The sequence below is a fragment of the Taeniopygia guttata genome, chromosome 3 (assembly GCF_048771995.1).
Source record: "Taeniopygia guttata chromosome 3, bTaeGut7.mat, whole genome shotgun sequence".
Lineage (NCBI taxonomy): Eukaryota > Metazoa > Chordata > Aves > Passeriformes > Estrildidae > Taeniopygia > Taeniopygia guttata.
The window spans coordinates 10,724,496-10,741,806 of NC_133027.1; the positions used below are offsets into that span (position 1 = coordinate 10,724,496).

The 17,311-nt window shown below is 39.9% G+C and overlaps 1 long non-coding RNA gene across 4 annotated transcripts in view; it reads left to right on the forward strand.

The window, feature by feature from the left end:
• The window catches only part of LOC121469659 (uncharacterized), a 319,414-nt gene that overhangs the window by 51,138 nt on the left and 250,965 nt on the right, over nucleotides 1–17,311 (forward strand). The window contains exon 3 of one of the 4 annotated variants that reach the window (XR_012054822.1): nucleotides 487–12,799. The exons of the other annotated variants lie outside the window; for them this stretch is intronic. This is a non-coding gene — a long non-coding RNA (uncharacterized lncRNA). Of the gene's footprint in view, nucleotides 1–486; nucleotides 12,800–17,311 lie in introns of those variants that run through there. 4 annotated transcript variants of the gene reach the window in all.

Sequence of the window (17,311 nt, forward strand, 5' to 3'; positions counted from 1 at the left end):
CATTCTGCTACCTCAGGGCCTTGGAGGGAGAGGAAGGGAGTTTTCCATTTATAGATAGTTTTGTTTGGGCAGTGGGGAGAGCAGAGACCATTGTTAAAAATCCATCCAGATGAACAGGAATGAACTTTGCAGCTGCAGCACAATTCTCTCAGCCTACAAGACCCTACAGGATAAATTGTCTGGCTGACAGCATATCGGCAGCTGCAAACAACGGTGCATCTGCAGTATCACTGGATTTTGTACCATGTGCTGGGATATGAGTGCAAAAGAAAGATGTTTCTTAAATCCTGAGGCTTTTAATCTTTCACACAGACTTTTCTGGATACCTGGCCTTTTACAGATGATTTTTGAAGAAGGTGCAATTCCGATTTCATAGATTTTATCACTATAATTTCTTCTCCCGCTGTTGGCCCAAAAAACCCAAGAAACTATTCTTATTATTTCATAATATAATTATCAGTCCTATGTTTCTGTCCTTTCCAAAAGTACTCTGCAGGGAACAATTTGTCCCAGAATTTGGCAGCCTAGACAGCCTTCAGTTTTTACTAACCCTCCTGATGGGAATGAAGTTTTGGCAGCTGATGGAATCACAGAGGTATGTGAAAGTCAAGACTGAAGAAAATCCAGGCTCAAACCTCCAAATCTGCAGAGAGATTGTCCCTTTGGGGATCTCCAGTTCTTCGATAGTCCAGGTCATGGAGGCAGCCTGTGACCCTCCCAGCGCAGTTGTAGAAAAGAAAGCTAATGTCATGAACCATTTCCTTCTTTGTAGACAAGGTTGTTTTCTTTGCAAAACTAGAATTGGGGAGCAGATCTCCTACATGGCATTATCCATTTGTGATGATAATCACTATTTTTACTATTTACTATGACATGGTTAGCAGAGTTGCTGGTATAGCTTTGGACTTTGGACTTTGAACTATTCCAAGAGATACTCTGCATAGTTTGCAGTTTACAGCAGATCAGATATCATTTTCACATGATCAATTTTTCATGATGCAGTTTCTAGCTTCCCTTTAGACAATATTAAGGAATCTGCATATGTTTTTACTTTTCTAGAGGCCACCTTAGTATGCAGTGAAAAAAAATCGCAATGCAGCAAAACATTGCAGGATGGACCCCAGTTTAAATGGGCATGTTTCAAACAGACTTTACAGTAGGAGTTGTAATACCAGTCCAGAAGAGCCACATGTAGTTAAAAAGAAAAAAAAAAAAAAAAAAAAAGGAAAATAGTTTTGTGGACATTTGCAATCTATAGAGAGAATTTTATTTTCAGAGGGTTACATTTTTCTGTTATTTTGTAAACACACTCATTGCTCTATAGTGTTTTTCCATTAAAGAATGGGCTACATGACAGAGAAAAGTAGTCGTAAGAAGTCCTTATGATGAAATAGGTCCAAATCCCTTGCTCCTGGGAGTTGAACCCAAGCCCTTTGGCATAGCAGAGAGCAGTGATTCTTGTAAATGTCAGTGCTGATTAATTAGGGGCCTGGCCTGAACATACCTATTGAAGTAAAGCTGTCATTTATTTCAGAGGGGATTTTGCTCAATCAAAAAGAAATGCTTAAATGTTATGTAGCTAAAACTAACACTGAATTTAGAAAATACTAGCTTCTGAAATAATGGAGGGCCATCCTGCAAATAAATTTTTCCAAGACAAAATGGCACAAGAACCATATTCCAGATGTTAGGACTACGGATTTTTCATCAGGCTCATTTAGACAGACTATATTCCTGTTTCATAGAAGTTCTTGAGGTGTGGGACACCAACCCAATGACTAAAATCTAAGACCTTCTGGTTTGCAAAAGCAATATGTTTATCTGTCAAAGGGAGTATTGTTATTCTTTTACCTTCTTCTGTTCCTTTCCAGGGTGCTTCCAGATAACTGAGATTTTTTTCTAAGGAGCATGACACTTTTCACATTAAACAACAACTAAGGAAAAGGAGAGAATCTTGGTTACACGAGATGAAGAAGTGAGAAACCCACAGTGTGAATGCTTAGACAACAAAGAAATCATTGGAAGAAATCCAAAGTTTATTTTTTTTAATGGAGATAGAGTAAGGGAGTAAGAAAATGAAGAAATATTATGAATTTTTCACTTAATTTTACACATAAATATATGCACATTAAATATTATACGGTTGCTGTGATTGCAACATTAAAATGTGATCCAAGGAGAAGGTACCTGACTTTTTTTACTGTATGAACTCTGACTGTTTCTTGACTTACAAATTTTATAAAGACCCCAAGGATTAAATCTTGTGTACTCCTGTGATCAACTAAATATGGAAAAGTTTAGACACTAGCCTCCTGGTACATCTATAAAGATTAATAAGAAATTTTTCAGATCATACAGAATTTAGAGTTGCTGAGAGATCCTGCAGAGAGACCTCGACAAATTAGAGGACTGGGGAAAGAGAAGCTGGAGAAGAGTGCTGGGCAAAGGACCTGGGGGTCCTGGTTGATACAAAGCTGAACATGAGCCAGCAGTGCCCTGGCAGCCAGGAGGGCCATCCCTGTCCTGGGGACATCAGGGACAGCATCGCCAGCTGGGCAAGGGAGGGATTGTCCTGCTCTGCTCTGCACTGGAGCAGCCTCACCTCCAGTGCTGGGGCAGTTTTGGGTGCCACAATGTAAAAAGGACATTAAACTATTGCAGAGTGTCCAAGGAAGAGCAGCAAAGATGGTGAAGGGCTCTGAGGGGAAGCCGTGTGAGGAGTGGCTGAGGTCACTTGGTCTGTTCAGCCTGGAGGAGCCTGAGGCCAACCTCACTGCAGGTACAGCTCCTTGTGAGGGGAAGAGAGGGACAGACATTGATCTCTGCTCTGTGACAGTGACAGGACCTGAGGGAATGGCCTGAAGCTGTGCCAGGGCAGGTTTAGGTTGGATATCAGGAAAAGTTTTTCACCCAGAGGTGGCTGGGCACTGGAACAGCTTCCCAGGAAGGTGGTCACAGAACCAAGCCTGACTGAGCTCAAGGAGGGTTAGGTCAGTGCTCTCAGGCAGGTGGTGTGGTTGCTGTTGCTGTCCTGTGTAGGGCAAAGAGTTAGATTTGATGATCTTTTTGGGTCCCTTCCAACTCAGAATATTCAGTGATTCTGTGATATTTTCTTTATATCTAGGGATTTTTTAAAAAAATTATTCAATTTCTTAGAATTTTAAGCTGGTTTCTCTCTCTTTGAAAGCATTTGTATACTTGTCCTTATATGAAACATTTCTGCAGAGGTGTGGAATATTTTAAGATACCTCAGAAATATTCTTCCCTGGATTTGCCAATAGCAGAAGGATTCAGCAGATGGCAGGATGTGGCCACTTCAAGACAGCCAAGAATCTGGGCCCCCACCCTCCTTTCTGAGCATGTGTAACCAAGCTGTCTGTCTGTCAGACAGTGGGAGAGAGACCAGTGTGGGAACTGCATGTACTATTGGAAAGCTTTTTAATGAATATCACTGCCACAATTAAGAAATTATCTTTATGCATTTAAACAGAGGCCCCACTTATGTGCTGTATGAAATTCTTACTTTGTATCTCTGGAAATCATAGAATATTTCTTTGCACTGGCTAGGAACCCACAACTTAGCACATGCATTATGGCAAATATGAAAGGATTCTTTTTTTATGATCCATTAAGATTAAGAAGTACACGCACCCATTGCCAACAAGCACACCATCTAATCAATCTTGCATTCCATTATTCTGTTTCATACTATTTTTGATGGGAAAATTCCACTGGGTGGGCTGTCATCTCTCTTATAAATAAGGAATAAAATAAACAAACAAATAACCTACTCACAAGCCAGAATGATTCTAAGGCTCACAAGATTCTCATATATTAACTGACTGCATCCCCAAGTAACATCTATTTTGCATTTGAGTTCAAATGATTTCAATGAAAATTAATGGCAGTTGTGCACATTTGGGAAAGTAAGGATAGACCCTGAAATACAACACTGTTGCCTGGTTTTGACGGATTTGGAAGGCTTGCAACACAGCTTTCTATCAAGGGAGAAATCAGTGATACAGAATATCTTAGAGTCATGTATTTGTACTGTGCACAAGTCACTGAACATAGGTGGTCATAGACTACATGCAGGCTAAACCTTATTTAGAAGTCTTAACCCAAAAGCCACTTTCAGGTTCTCAGGAAATAATTTTCACCAAGAACTAAATCTAATCAGAGAGCATAAGATAGGTTGAACTCCCTGGTTGTTTACAAAAGCTCCCCCATAAACCTGAACACCAAAAACTAACAGTACAACATAACTTGAAAGTGCATGTATTCCTTGTAGACTAAGAAAAGGAATGTGTAAGATTATATTTAACATGACCACCTGGTGACTCTGCTCCTACTATAACAAAAGAAAGCTAATATTTTAAAAGGTGCTTAAGACTCTCTGACTTTAGTGTAAGTAACTTTTATGCTCCATAAAGATTAAACACCGAAGTCCAACTCACAAATAGGATCCAAAAGTGGCCAGAATGTAGCCCCCAGGTGCAGTATTGTTGACATGAACACTCTTTGGGTGTGGAAGTAGAGATCTTGTGCCCATGTTCAGTCATCTGCACTGCAGGGATCTCTCTCTGAGCTTACTGCCAACACTCCCTTTTCCACCTGTAAAGAGAAACAAATTCTTCTGAGGTGGCAGTCATCTCATCCTGAAGTAAATACCTGAACTAGATGTGCTAAGAATTCACTAACAATAAAAAATCTGGCAAAGTGTACTGGCTGCATGGTTTTCTACATTGCTGAGGTCTATATTTGGGTGAGATGAATCCCACTGTTTGTGTTTGGGCAGCTTCCACATAGAGAACTAGCCCAGTTTTGACATTAATGAGCAGCTTGTCACCTATGTTGTGCTTGGACTCAAGTGAGCTCTGAAAGAAAGATGTCTCTCAAATCCACAGGGAATTACAATGCTGGAGGCCTCCCAGGGAGCACCAACATGCTCCAACAAGAGCAGAATCTCGACAAAATGTTGCTATGGCATCTTTCTTTCAAAACCCCAGGCAAAATCTCCCACTGTGACCAACTCTCCCTGGCAGAGGGAGAGTTGTGTTCTTTAACCTGTGAGATTCTGGAATGACATCTCCCACCCTTTCCAGGAGCATTGTAACCCTGTTCACAGGACTCTGACCTTCTTGCTGGAGATTTCTATCAGGACAAAAGATTAAAACATTTCTTGAGCCAGTAAGAAAAAGCAGGTGTGACTCTGATATTTGATTGCTAGTGATTAAAGACTTAAGGGCATAGGCAAAGGGAGAATTAGGTGAACTGGGTTACAGGCAGTGCTGTGAGAACTGTCTTACTGTTTGGCATGAGATAAATCTGGCTAAAGTGTATGAAATGCAAAAACAAGAAAAGATATGTCTCACAGGAAGAAAAGTATTTCATTTGAGTAAAGGAAATCAGAGGTAATATTGTAGTATTGCAGCTCATGTCATTTTTAATAAAATCTGCAGGTGGCTTGCTTCTTGTGTAGCCTAATGCTACAGAAATCAGCCAACTGTGGAAGTGTAAAATTGGAATAAAGCAATAGAAAATATGGCCAAAGTTTAGACATTTAACTGACTCTACATTTATAGAGCAAAGATGAGATTGCCGTGAACACAGCCTACATAGTTGGGAAATCTTTGCATGGGTCCTTTGAATTTCAAGATCAGAAAGTAGGAGTCAAGTTTATTAAAGCTGATAAGGGAGGTGGAAGATTGTGTAGGAGTGTGCTTGAGCATGCTGACCTCTCCCAGACTTCCTTCAGTTAACTTTCTTGTGAGTCTTCAAATCCCAGAGGCTTTGGAGCTCAATTCTTAGTCTGTAGTAAAGTATTTAAGCAAATATTTTAATAGCTTTTCAACTCTTGTTCAAACACATGCATTGCTCAGCAGAAGTTCAAGGGTTAATAAAAGCACACAAACATAATTTATTATAAGTTTTTCCTTAATGTGCAGAATGAAGACATTTCCAGTAACTTTTCATCCATTTTGCAGCTCATACAACACAGAAAGGAGCAGTTTAGGGTGCATATCAATTATGAAAACATTGGATTTTTCTGCTGCTTTGCACAGGAGGATCTCAGTTCACTTTCTGCCAGGAAGAACAACATACTCTGAGGTGCCCTAAACCCTTCTTGTTAGGGTTGCTTTTACTCCATACCTGGAGACTGTGGAGAGCTGATTTTCACAGCAAAGGAGACTTTTATATTCTCCTTGGACATATAGCTCTTTCTCAGGAAAAAGGAGTTCTAGCCATATCAAAATTTGACATCCAGAAATGACAACTTAAAAATCTATGGTGAACACATATTCCTATTATATTAGTTAGAAATCAGATCAGTAAAGCCCCCATGACTGTTGCATCAGTTTCAGCAAGCACTGAAAAGCTGCACGGTGGTTTCTGGAAGGAATGTAAAAGTCTGCTGCATGGGAATGCAGCTGCTTGGGGAATAAGGCACAGTGTTTTGACCTGTTTTGTTCAGGACAGATGGATAAGTATTACAAAATTCCCCTAGGGGACTTTAACTTGTTCCATCTACCCTCACAAGGTGCTCACTACTCATCACTAGTTTGTCAGGTAGTCACTGTTAGTCACTTCAATGAGACCCTACACAAGGCTAGTGAAGGAAATGGAAGGGATCTCCCAATGTAGGTGAACCTCAAAAGCAGTCCAAAGGCTTATGTGGGTAATTTCAATGCCTTTGGTGTTTTCTGAGGGGTTGGCATCTCATGGGAGCATTCTTATGACAGATCCGGTTGGCTAGAAAGAAATCTATTAACAGTGGCTCTTGTAATATCCCAGAAATTAGGTTTATGTTCTCCCAGTTCTGGGGCTTCAGGAAAGATTATGGCTTGAGTTTAAAAACTTTTATTCAAAAATAAAAGTTCAGAAGTATCCTAATTTCATCCAATTTGGCTTGGCAATAATCTCTCACCCATGCCAATGGGTATTTATTGCTTAATTTTGTATGGGCTGGTTGCACTGGTACTAGCTAAAGATTTGTATTTGTTCTCTGTGATGGGGATATTTCCAAACTTCAAGACAAATGCAATTTTGATGCATCTTAAATTTGTACACTTTTCATTGTATTCTTTCAATAGATTAAACCCAGAACTTTAGGTTAAAACAAGCTTCACACCTGGGACAAACGTGGGCAGAATTTTAGACTCAGTTTTATTCACTGTAATTTTTAATTTAATTTCTAAGTTGCAAATTAAAAAAAGTGGTTTGTTGTTTCATGTGTATAAAACCTGCTGTGTTACAATGGCTAAGGACATATCACACCTTATTCAGAGGTATCCCCTATATTTACTCTGTAAAGTTTCTCCCATACTGATTATACTCAACTCTGTTAACAACAGAAAGTTTACCAATAAAAAAAGGACCTTTATTCAGATAGTTTAGACCAGGCATTTTTAAACTAAACTCCAATTTATGCCTCCTTTACCTTTATACTGGAACACTATGGCTAAAATTAGGCAAGTAAAAATGGTGTAATGTTTTGGTTTAACCTCCTTGGTAGTAGAGATGAAAATTCTAGACTGAAATGATATTGTATGACATGAACCAACAGTCTGGCTAAATAGTCTTTCCCTTTGCTTTTGGCTGTCTGGATCAACTTTTTGATGAGTTCTGTAAAAAGTACAAAACTGTAATCTTCTCTATGTTAATTTTACATGAGCAAAATTTTGCTGGCTTTGATTATTTTATTTCTGAGTTACCCCAGTACAAGATTACTGAGCAACTGAAGATGTCAGTCCTTGTTGGTGTAAACAGGTGTAGCTTTAATGAAAGGACCATAGTCATGTACCTGTAAACAAAGAGAGAAATAAAATTTTCTGTTTGTTTCTAATCTCAGAGTTACTGTTTACACTGTCTATTTAAATAAGAAAGTTGATGTATAATTCCATAAATAATAAACAGACATTCCAGGTACTTTGCCAGGAGGAGTATACTTAGCAAAAGGAAGGAATTTTGAAGTCCACCTGTAAAATTATTTGTCCTTATAAGCAATAACAGACATATGTTCTACATCATATTTGGGCCCAGTCTCTGTGGCCCAGAACCAAAGTAAACACATTTTTCTGATGTAATTGTTTATTCTAGTTGAATTAGTGCAACAGAGTCATAGCTGTGAGAAACATTTTATTTGGATCAGCTCTCAACCAGAGCTCAGAGAGGTTGCCTACCTGGCAAATCAGCAACAGTAGCTTGTTTTCACAAAGTCCTCCAAGTTTTTTACTCAGAGGAGCATATAAAAACATTTTAAAGCATGGGTTGTGGTCCTTCTCCAGCTGACACTTGAGTAAATCAGAAGTAACTGCAGTGAAGTCAAATGCAGCCCTCCCAGTGTATGTGAGATGGGCTTTATGTTCCACTCCCTTGCTGTTTCCCACTCTGACGTACTTGGCACTCAGAAGAACGTACCCACACACTGGTGCACACACCACAGCTTTTTTTTCTCCCTTCATTTCCTTGTGCAAGTGTTGGCCACCAGATGAATGCATGGCAGTAGGGACAATAACTGGAGCCTTCTACCTGTGTGCCTCACTGGAAATGCCTGCATTGCCCTGACTACTCCTTTGGAATGCTACAGCTACTTTCACCCTTAACTATCCTCATTCACATGCTAAAAAGGGAGGGAAAGTAAGAAAAGAATCTAAAAATTTTCACCTGGCACACGAATACCATGTTCTTTATACATGATAGAATTTTGAAGAAAAAAGTGTAAAGTTACAATGGGAAGATTTTCTTTCCAGAGTTTTAAAAGTTCAGTATAAGCTTCTAGAAATACTAAACTCAAAAAAGCTCTCTGTTTTGAGTGTTTGAGTGTTCTCATAAAACTATGTTTTAGGAGAATTAAAACAACATATGCCTCTGTAGATAAGTACATTAAGAAATAAATAAGCTACAAGTAAGCAACTGAGGTTTGGAAACATAGGAGTAAATACATGAAATGCTGGCTGACAAAAGCTATTTTCAAAATTAGGGTGATATCTTGCACACATTTTCAGGTATGAAAGGGATTGCACAGCTCAATTTAGTCATATTTCCGTGGGGTTTAAATATGGAGGTTCTAACTTTTTATGTATAATTTTTGGAAAACAAACAAATATGTTACCATTTTTGAGGGACAGTCAAAAGTGAAATAAAAAAAATTAAATTAAATAACTAAAAGTTTTCCAGCCAGTTTTTTTTACCAGATTCCTGAAAATGTTCCACTTTAATTCTAATATGAATAATTCTAATATTTCTAATATTACTATTCGCTCCTTTGCCATTATACATAGAGGTCTATTACTCACACAACTAAAGTAATCATGAAAAGATTCAGATTATTTCTTATTAGAAACAAAAGGGCTGAATGGAGAAAGAAGTTAGGAAAGGAAATGACAGGAAAGAAGGGGGCAGTTGTAAGTCTAAGGCACTTTTAATGTGCTTTTGCTGTACTTCAGTAATGGTCAAGTAAAGTGCAAGAACAAGAGTAGTTGGTCACAGAAGTTTTTGGCATGATTGCCTGAAGACTGAATGTAACATTTTATCACAGAACATCTAATTGAGAAATCCCACTGGTACAATGTGTGCACATGGAAATGAAGTGGTGTAGCATTTCTCTATATAGTGTTTCCAAGTGATCCTAAGAAAGTCATCCAGTTATTTAACAGATAAACTATAGATTTTTTTTTTTTCACATATAAAAATAACTAATGCTGAAAGCTATCTTTTTTCTGTTTCCTATATTGTTACACAGGTGGTTCATTCATTGAAAACACCCTCTGCTGTTCCAGATAAATTATTGTACAAACAAACAATGGAAACCTCTGCCCTGGCAACTGAAAAGAAAGATCCCAGCCATTGCATTTGTAAGGTTTCTCCAGCTTTATTCACTCTTTTCAATCAAATCCTTCTGTGAATCAAAAAGAATTAGCCATAAGCCATTTTAAACAAAAGATGTACATCTGGAAAGAGATTACCTAAACACAAATGTACAACAGAAATCTGCAAGTCACAAAATCATAATCTTTCTGCATTCTTAAAGTCTTATGCCAAAATGCTTTGCTTATATTGTAAGTTTTCTGTTTGGCCTCTTCTGTCTATATTCCCTCATGAAATGGACTTTTTAACATGAGGAGGGAAATCTGGTTCTAGATGTTTAGCTCGATGGAGCAGCCTGTTAATTTTCATCCTCTGGGCCATGCTGATCTTCTCTAGTGTAGATGTGGCACTAGCCAATATCAAATCAGTCTTTGTGTTTGCAATTTCTCTTTTAAAAACATCTTTCACATCTTATTCGTTTTTCACTCAGCCAATAAAAGCTACTTATGCATGGAGCATAAGCCTTTCAGTACTACTTTTAACCTGATTTTCTTAGGGGATTAATGGCAGAATTCAGTGTATTCAACGTCTTCCTAAAACAGCCATCTAAAAGTAGAAGACACCTCCCTTCTTAGCTGAAAATCTCCCAGAGATGCTTTGCAAATTTTATTCATCATGCAATGCCAGAGATGTCTGCTGTCAGGACACAGTGCTTGACTCTTCCCAGGACAGTGAGCAAGGACAGAACAGTATAAATTCTGCCTCACTTCTCCTCAGAAACTGTAGTTGGTGTGCTCAGAACTAGAACTTCCTCTTGATTTTAATGAGTGGTTTCAGCCACATTTGATAAATTTTTCAGAGATGAAAATTTCATATGCACTGTGAAAACAGACACCTAGGTAAAGGTAGGAGGTGTTATCATTGCTGCTGAAGGAAAAGAAATGACACAAACTCCATTTTCACTAGAAACCAGAGAAAAACTTCATGTGACCTGTGCTCATACTTAGTCACTAGAGGATGCATAATACACTCCTCTAAGGACTATGTGATATCTAATAATTTATTTTCCCTCACTTTGGAATATTCACAGCATCTCCCCCATGTCTAAGGACCCTCATGAGCGAATTAATGCTATAACATTTGTATCTTTCATCTAAAACTGTGAGTCAACCATGAAACACAAACCTGTCAGAAAAAATGCTTCCTTGACTATCATGAAATAATCTCTCTTAAGTACTTGAAACACACTTCTTATTAAAGTCTAAAAATAAGAAAGCATTTTTTTTTTCCTGGTATGCAATAATTCACTGAAAAAAGTGGAGTGTGTGAAAGAATAATTAAAATGAGAAAGTATGTAATTGGAGAGGTTGTCTTGTGGGAGGCGATAAAAAAAGGAAGGCATAACACATTGATGGAAGTGTACTACTGGGACTGACATACTCAGCATTGGTAAAATTGTTTTCCTAGTGGAAACTAGAATGTTCCACCCTTTGCTATGCTGTATTTAGCAGACATTTACTGGACTTTACTCATGTGAAGGGGGTAATGCAGGATGCCCACACAAACTATAAGTTGCAATCAGAAATTCCAAGAGTAGGAAGGGCAGTAGTGGTCCTCCAAGCCCCTCAAATATCTCAGCGAATTTTTCCATGATTAACACTCCACAAACTCAACCATTTCAATTGTGAGAAGAAGCCTAGGAGAGGACATAACTGTGATTTTAAAGAGAATGAAATAAAAACTACCTTAGGAAGAAGAATCATAAGATCAGTAAAAAAAGCTGAGAAACCATTGGAATAAATACTAGGAATAAAAATATGTTTGCAAATGTTATATATATTTTATGATGGACTCTTGCTAAAATGGACAAGGGGAAAGAATCTAATTTTCTTTGCATTTTATTGAATAGGGTAGCCAGAAGTACTCCCACATGCTCTAGAATATAGCTAAAAGCCAAGGCTGGAGAAGCACCAGCGTCAGATATTAGACTGGAAATCAGTCAGAGTCTTTGATTTTTCACAGGCCAACTGTACAAATTTTACAGGAGCACAATATGAGTTTCATTCCATTCTTCCTCAAGGTCCCAAGAGGCCTTTCAAAAGAGTTAGGAAATGTTTGCAAGGTGGTGTGCAGTTGCACCTTTCATAAAGAGGAAACAGAAAGCAAACCACTGCCTGTGCCATAAAACAGCATTTTACCTCTTTGGGAGCATTCTGCTGTGGTATTTTTGAACTGTCAGCTTCCACTTGGAGACAGCCAGGCCTCCTAATGGAAGTGCCCAATTCTCCAGCACAGTCTGTGGTAAGAATGGATGCATTTGTGTGCTTGTTGAGAAGTTCTGTCTGTGTGACACATATCCACAGGAGAAGTAAGAATTTAACCCAGGGACTCTAGTTTACTACATCCAGGGCACTGAGACAGAATTTCAGGACTTATTTAAGGTGAACTGGTTGAGCTTACACATTCATCAAAGACCCATACTTTGAAACTCTCGTCACATATTTTGTCAGAGTGACTTGACTTCATTTTACTTATCCACAGGCAGAGCACTGAAATGTTTGAAGATCTGGCTGGATTCATTTACTCAATGGAACAAATAATCCAGTGACTGGTTTTGTGTTTAGTGCTTGTTTCTATAGTAGAATCTCATGAATAAATATGATTACTGTTATAGCTTCTTGTATTAATTAAAAGAGATTAGTGTCTTTTCCATAATATTTCTTGATTTTGTATTAAGTAGCAAGACTTAGACTCCTGAACCCATATATTTTTATGTATCTGAGACATCTTATAATACATCTGTAGAGAGCCATTGTTTTAAAATGCAATCACTTCACTGATCTTAAACTTTATTATGTGTATACCAGGTGCATAAGTGCTTTCAAGAAACCACTTTTGCAATTGTGTTTTTTGGTGATTGTTTTCCTTCCAGATTTATATTCTACACACGTTCTTTATTAATAGAGAGAGAAAAAGGTAAAAATGTGAAGACCCTGCCCTCTCCTTAGAGTTCATGTTGGGGCCATATCGGGGTACATTGAGCAGCCTTTTTTCAATCCATGAATTTATGATGACTTTATGAAATACAATTCTAACTTCTATTATAATATAATCCTCATTCCCCTCATGACACTATTTTTCTGCAGATTTAGACCTCGCTTTATTTTCCTGTGGGGTGACAGGGATATCTGTACCCCCTTCCATCCCCTGTACAATGTGGCACCCATCAGGTGATCAGATAAGCAGTGACTGAGTACAATCAGCTCCTTCTGAAATCAGTGCCTGAATGCTTTTGCTGGGCAGTGGGTGCATGATTTACTCCCAGGGTAACAGATTGTTTGGTCTTCTCATCTGTCTCCTGGCAGCTGACTGTAAATCTGGTTTCAAACTTGTTTCCATGTTAGAAAGTAAACTGGGCAGCAATTTGAAGTTCTTTTTCTGCATCAGGAGGAAAGGTAAGCTGCTATTAATTTATCAGGCTCTTCTCTATGAAAGCAATTAATTTCCACTAACTATTCATTTTGTTGGCTTAGAGGTAAAACTCTATTTCCCCCCAGGAAAACTTAGCAAGAAAAGGTACAAAAAGCCCATAGCAGAGGCAGATCCAGCAGCCAGCCGACTTGTGCTGTTTAGGTCCGCTACAGAAACAGAGCTCGCTGTATTTCGGGCGATACTCGGGAGCAGCCTGGAATTGTTCATGCGTGCCTGGAGACAGGGAGGAGGTGCTGGGGATCACCAGGTGGCGCTGGAAGATGCTGCGAGCCCAGCCGGGCCGGGCCGGGCCGAGCCGAGCCGAGCCGGGCCGAGCCGAGCCGAGCGGGGCCGAGCCGAGCCGAGCCGTGCCAAGCGGTGCCGAGCCGAGCCGAGCGGGGCCGAGCCGAGCCGAGCCGTGCCAAGCGGTGCCGAGCCGAGCCGGGCCGGACCGGGCCGAGCCGAGCTGGGCCGGGCCGGGCCGAGCTGGGCCAGGCCGAACCGAGCCGAGCCGGGCCGAGCCGGGCACTGAGCACCGCGCAGCTCTCAGCTCTCGCTTGTTCTGAGGGTCGGAGGCTGTTGTTTGGAAAGATGTCAGGACAAACATCAAAGGTTCCTTCTTGCTGCAATTTCCCCTGAAGGGCTTTTCTGTTTCCTGGACACTATTTCCTGGGAAGGTGGGCTTGAGTGGAGGTTTCAGAGAATAGTAGAATCATAGAAAATTTGCGTTGGAAGGGACATGAGAGATCATCTAGTTCCGATCCCAATGATATGGGCAGGAACCTTCCACTAGACCAGGGGGCTCAAGCCTGTCCTTGAACACTGTCAGGGAAAGGGCATCCACAGCTTCTCTGGGCAGCCTGTGCCAGAGCCTCGCCACCATCCCTGGAAAGAATCTGATCCTAAAATCTGATCTAAACCTCGTCTGAGTTTGAAACCATTCTCCTGTGTTGTATCACTGCATGCCCTTGTAAACAATTCCTGTCCAAACTTATTGTAGGCCCCCTTTGGGTGCTGGAAGGCTACAATAAAGTCACCCAAGGGAGCATGACTTACTTGGGTGTTCAGCATGCTGCTGATGGTAAGGGCCTGGGGCAGGAAAACTTCTGCTTCAGCAAAAACTCCCAATGGGTCAGCAGGAGCAATAAACCTTGGGGTCTGAGCCTTGGACCTACCTGCTTGAACCTGCCTGTCTTGCTGGTCAACTTACCTAACAATTAAATATAAATGGCTGAAAATATTGGCTCCTGTGTGGCTGAATAAATTCTGCACAACTTTGTCATTGGACTGTATTGTATTGCAAATGTGCTAGGCATTGGTGTTTTTTAGTTGGTAGCGTTCCCAAGCAGTGTGCAGCCTGATAGCCATATATGAGACTTCTACTTGTGTGCATTGAAATATTTCCATTTCAGAATTAAAATAAAAAAGAAAAAAGACCCAAAAATAAAACCAAAACAAACCCCCCAAACATCATCTGCAATTGATCCCCCCTGAAATACAACAGAATTATATTCTATGCATATTATTGGGGACCAAAAGGTGAGAAAACTGTTTATATATCTGAAACTATTTGAGAATCACCAGAGTTGAGATGAACTTCCTTGTGATATATGAGTACTTGAGGATATTTTTCATATTTAATTTTAAATTAAAAATGTAATTTTTAAAGATTTGTTGTTCACAGAATCACAGAATATGCTGAGTTGGAAGGGGAACCATCAGGATAATTGATTCCAACTCCTGGCCCTGCACAGCACCATCCCAAGCATCACACCATGGGCCTGACATTGTTATCCAAACACTTTTTGAGGTCTCTCAGTCTTGGTGCTGTGATCACTGCCCTGGGGAGCCTGTGCCAGTGCCCAACCACTTTCTGAGTGAAAAACCTTTTTCTGATATCCAACCTAAAGCTCCTCTCATCCGAGATCATTCCCTCAAATCCTGTCCCTGCTCATGACAAAGCAGAGATCAGTGCCTGCCCCTCCTCTTCCCCTCACAAGGAGCTGTACCTGCAGTGAGGTTGGCCTCAGTCTCCTCCAGGCTGAACAGACCAAGTGACCTCAGCCACTCCTCACACGACTTCCCCTCAGAGCCCTTCACCATCTTTGTTGTCCTCCTTGGACAGTCTCTAATAGTTCAATGTCTTTCTTACATTGTAGCACCCAAAAATGCACACAATATTCAATTTAAGGCCTCACCAGTTGTTTAGAAACATAATTTGGGGAAAAGTTAAAGAGAAATTTGAAAGCATGCTCTTTTTCTTCTGTTTGAGAAAATGGATAGTATCCACTCACTTTTAACCTTTCATAGCAAATATTTACTGTTTTGGCTCTCTATAGCAGTTAACTATGACAGGACTATAACAGTCTCCTGCCAGAACTTGAAAATGAACATATTTCTCTGCTTTCTTTCCTGTTTCCTAAGAGTTTGTGCATTCTTTTCTAGTCACAGTTGGTTGGGGAGTCTGATTTGTGTTTAGTATTAGTGCACTGAGAAAAAGTGCCACCTCTCACATTATTAAAATCACTCCCTCCAGCCTCAGGGGATCTCTGTTGGTCTCTGCTTCTTGCATGGCCCCTTTTGATCCTGTTTACCTTGTAAAATTTGACTGGATCCCAGCTCAAAGGGCAGTGGTGGATGTACTGTCTGATTTTTACTCCTTGATGACCTCAGAGGAGATCCTGTACACAGATATGCACGTGCCCATCTGGGGCAGCATCCGGGGAGGTGCAGAGCAGCATGGCTCTGCTCCAGCAAAGCACTTAAAGCAGCTGCTCACACGGAGCCACTGGGCTCCAGCCGGGAGGGAGGTACTGCTTGTGGCCTGCGCCCTGCATTGCATTCAGATTTATGGTTAGGGCTGGCCTGAGAATGGGGATAGGTAATCCAAACAGGGTGCTATTTTGCATTGAAATGGTTTATTCACAAAGGTCTCTCAGTCTGATTGGGTCACTCCCAAAGGCTTCCCAGGGAAACACACCTTGCTTCTTTCCCTGTAGAGGACATGTCTAAAGAGATCAAGCTTGTGATGATCAAGTGAAGCTTTATGAATACTTTCAAAAATGTGATGCAAATTGTATTTTTCTAATCTGCTCCAGTTCTTGAACTCTGGGTAATGCTTCTGAAATCTTCTAAAGCATTCCAGCATTTTCTAAAGTGTTGCTGTTTGGCTTAATCCTTGAGTAGATGGTGTAGTATATTGAACCATGGGTACTGCTGAAACTTTCTTTCAATGCTGGTGTTAAAGACAGCTTTATCCTTGCAGGTTTTCAATTGTTTCTCCAGTTCACTGAGTGAGGGATGTGACTGTCATATCTGTGTATCATATGAAGCTGATTCTTTCAGTAATAATTTGAACAATATGATGCAGGTTTCCAAGGTGTTAAAGTAGCTTTACACCTTTCAGCAATTTTTACCTCAGCCAAATACAGTGAAAAAGTTCACGTTGAGCAAGTGAAGAGTAAGATATTAACACGTACAGTGGGCTTACAACAAAGGTGAAATCTAGATGATAAAACATTAAAATATTGATACATGACCCTAGGATTTTTTTTTTTTTATAAATTAATTCAAGAGTGTGTCAGAGCATCTGTTTTTGTGTATTTTATACACTCCATGTTCTTGATTTTAAGTCTATTATCTTCAAAGCATTCTTAATTTTTTTCAGTGTTCAGAATTAAACTGGGGATTAATCCTTTTAGCATTCATAAGCCTATGGCATGAAGAGTGCAAAAGAAGAGGACAGGATCATGCTAGACTGAAGGGCTGAAGATGATTGGCAGCAACTGGCTCCCTAATAGTTTAGATGTGATACATGAGTGTGCTGTGATAAGTGGAGGGGTTCAAGGCAAGAGGATAAATTTAGGGGATTGCAAGCACCTCATAGTTCTTTGCATGGATTTTGATAATTTGTTGTAGTTGTAGTTGTAGTTCTTTTCAAGACAGCTTTCAGGTGCTCTAGCTGATCAGTTCACAGCATATAACACATTTTCCTTCCATGAGATGATAACTCTGGCATCTAGACATTGCT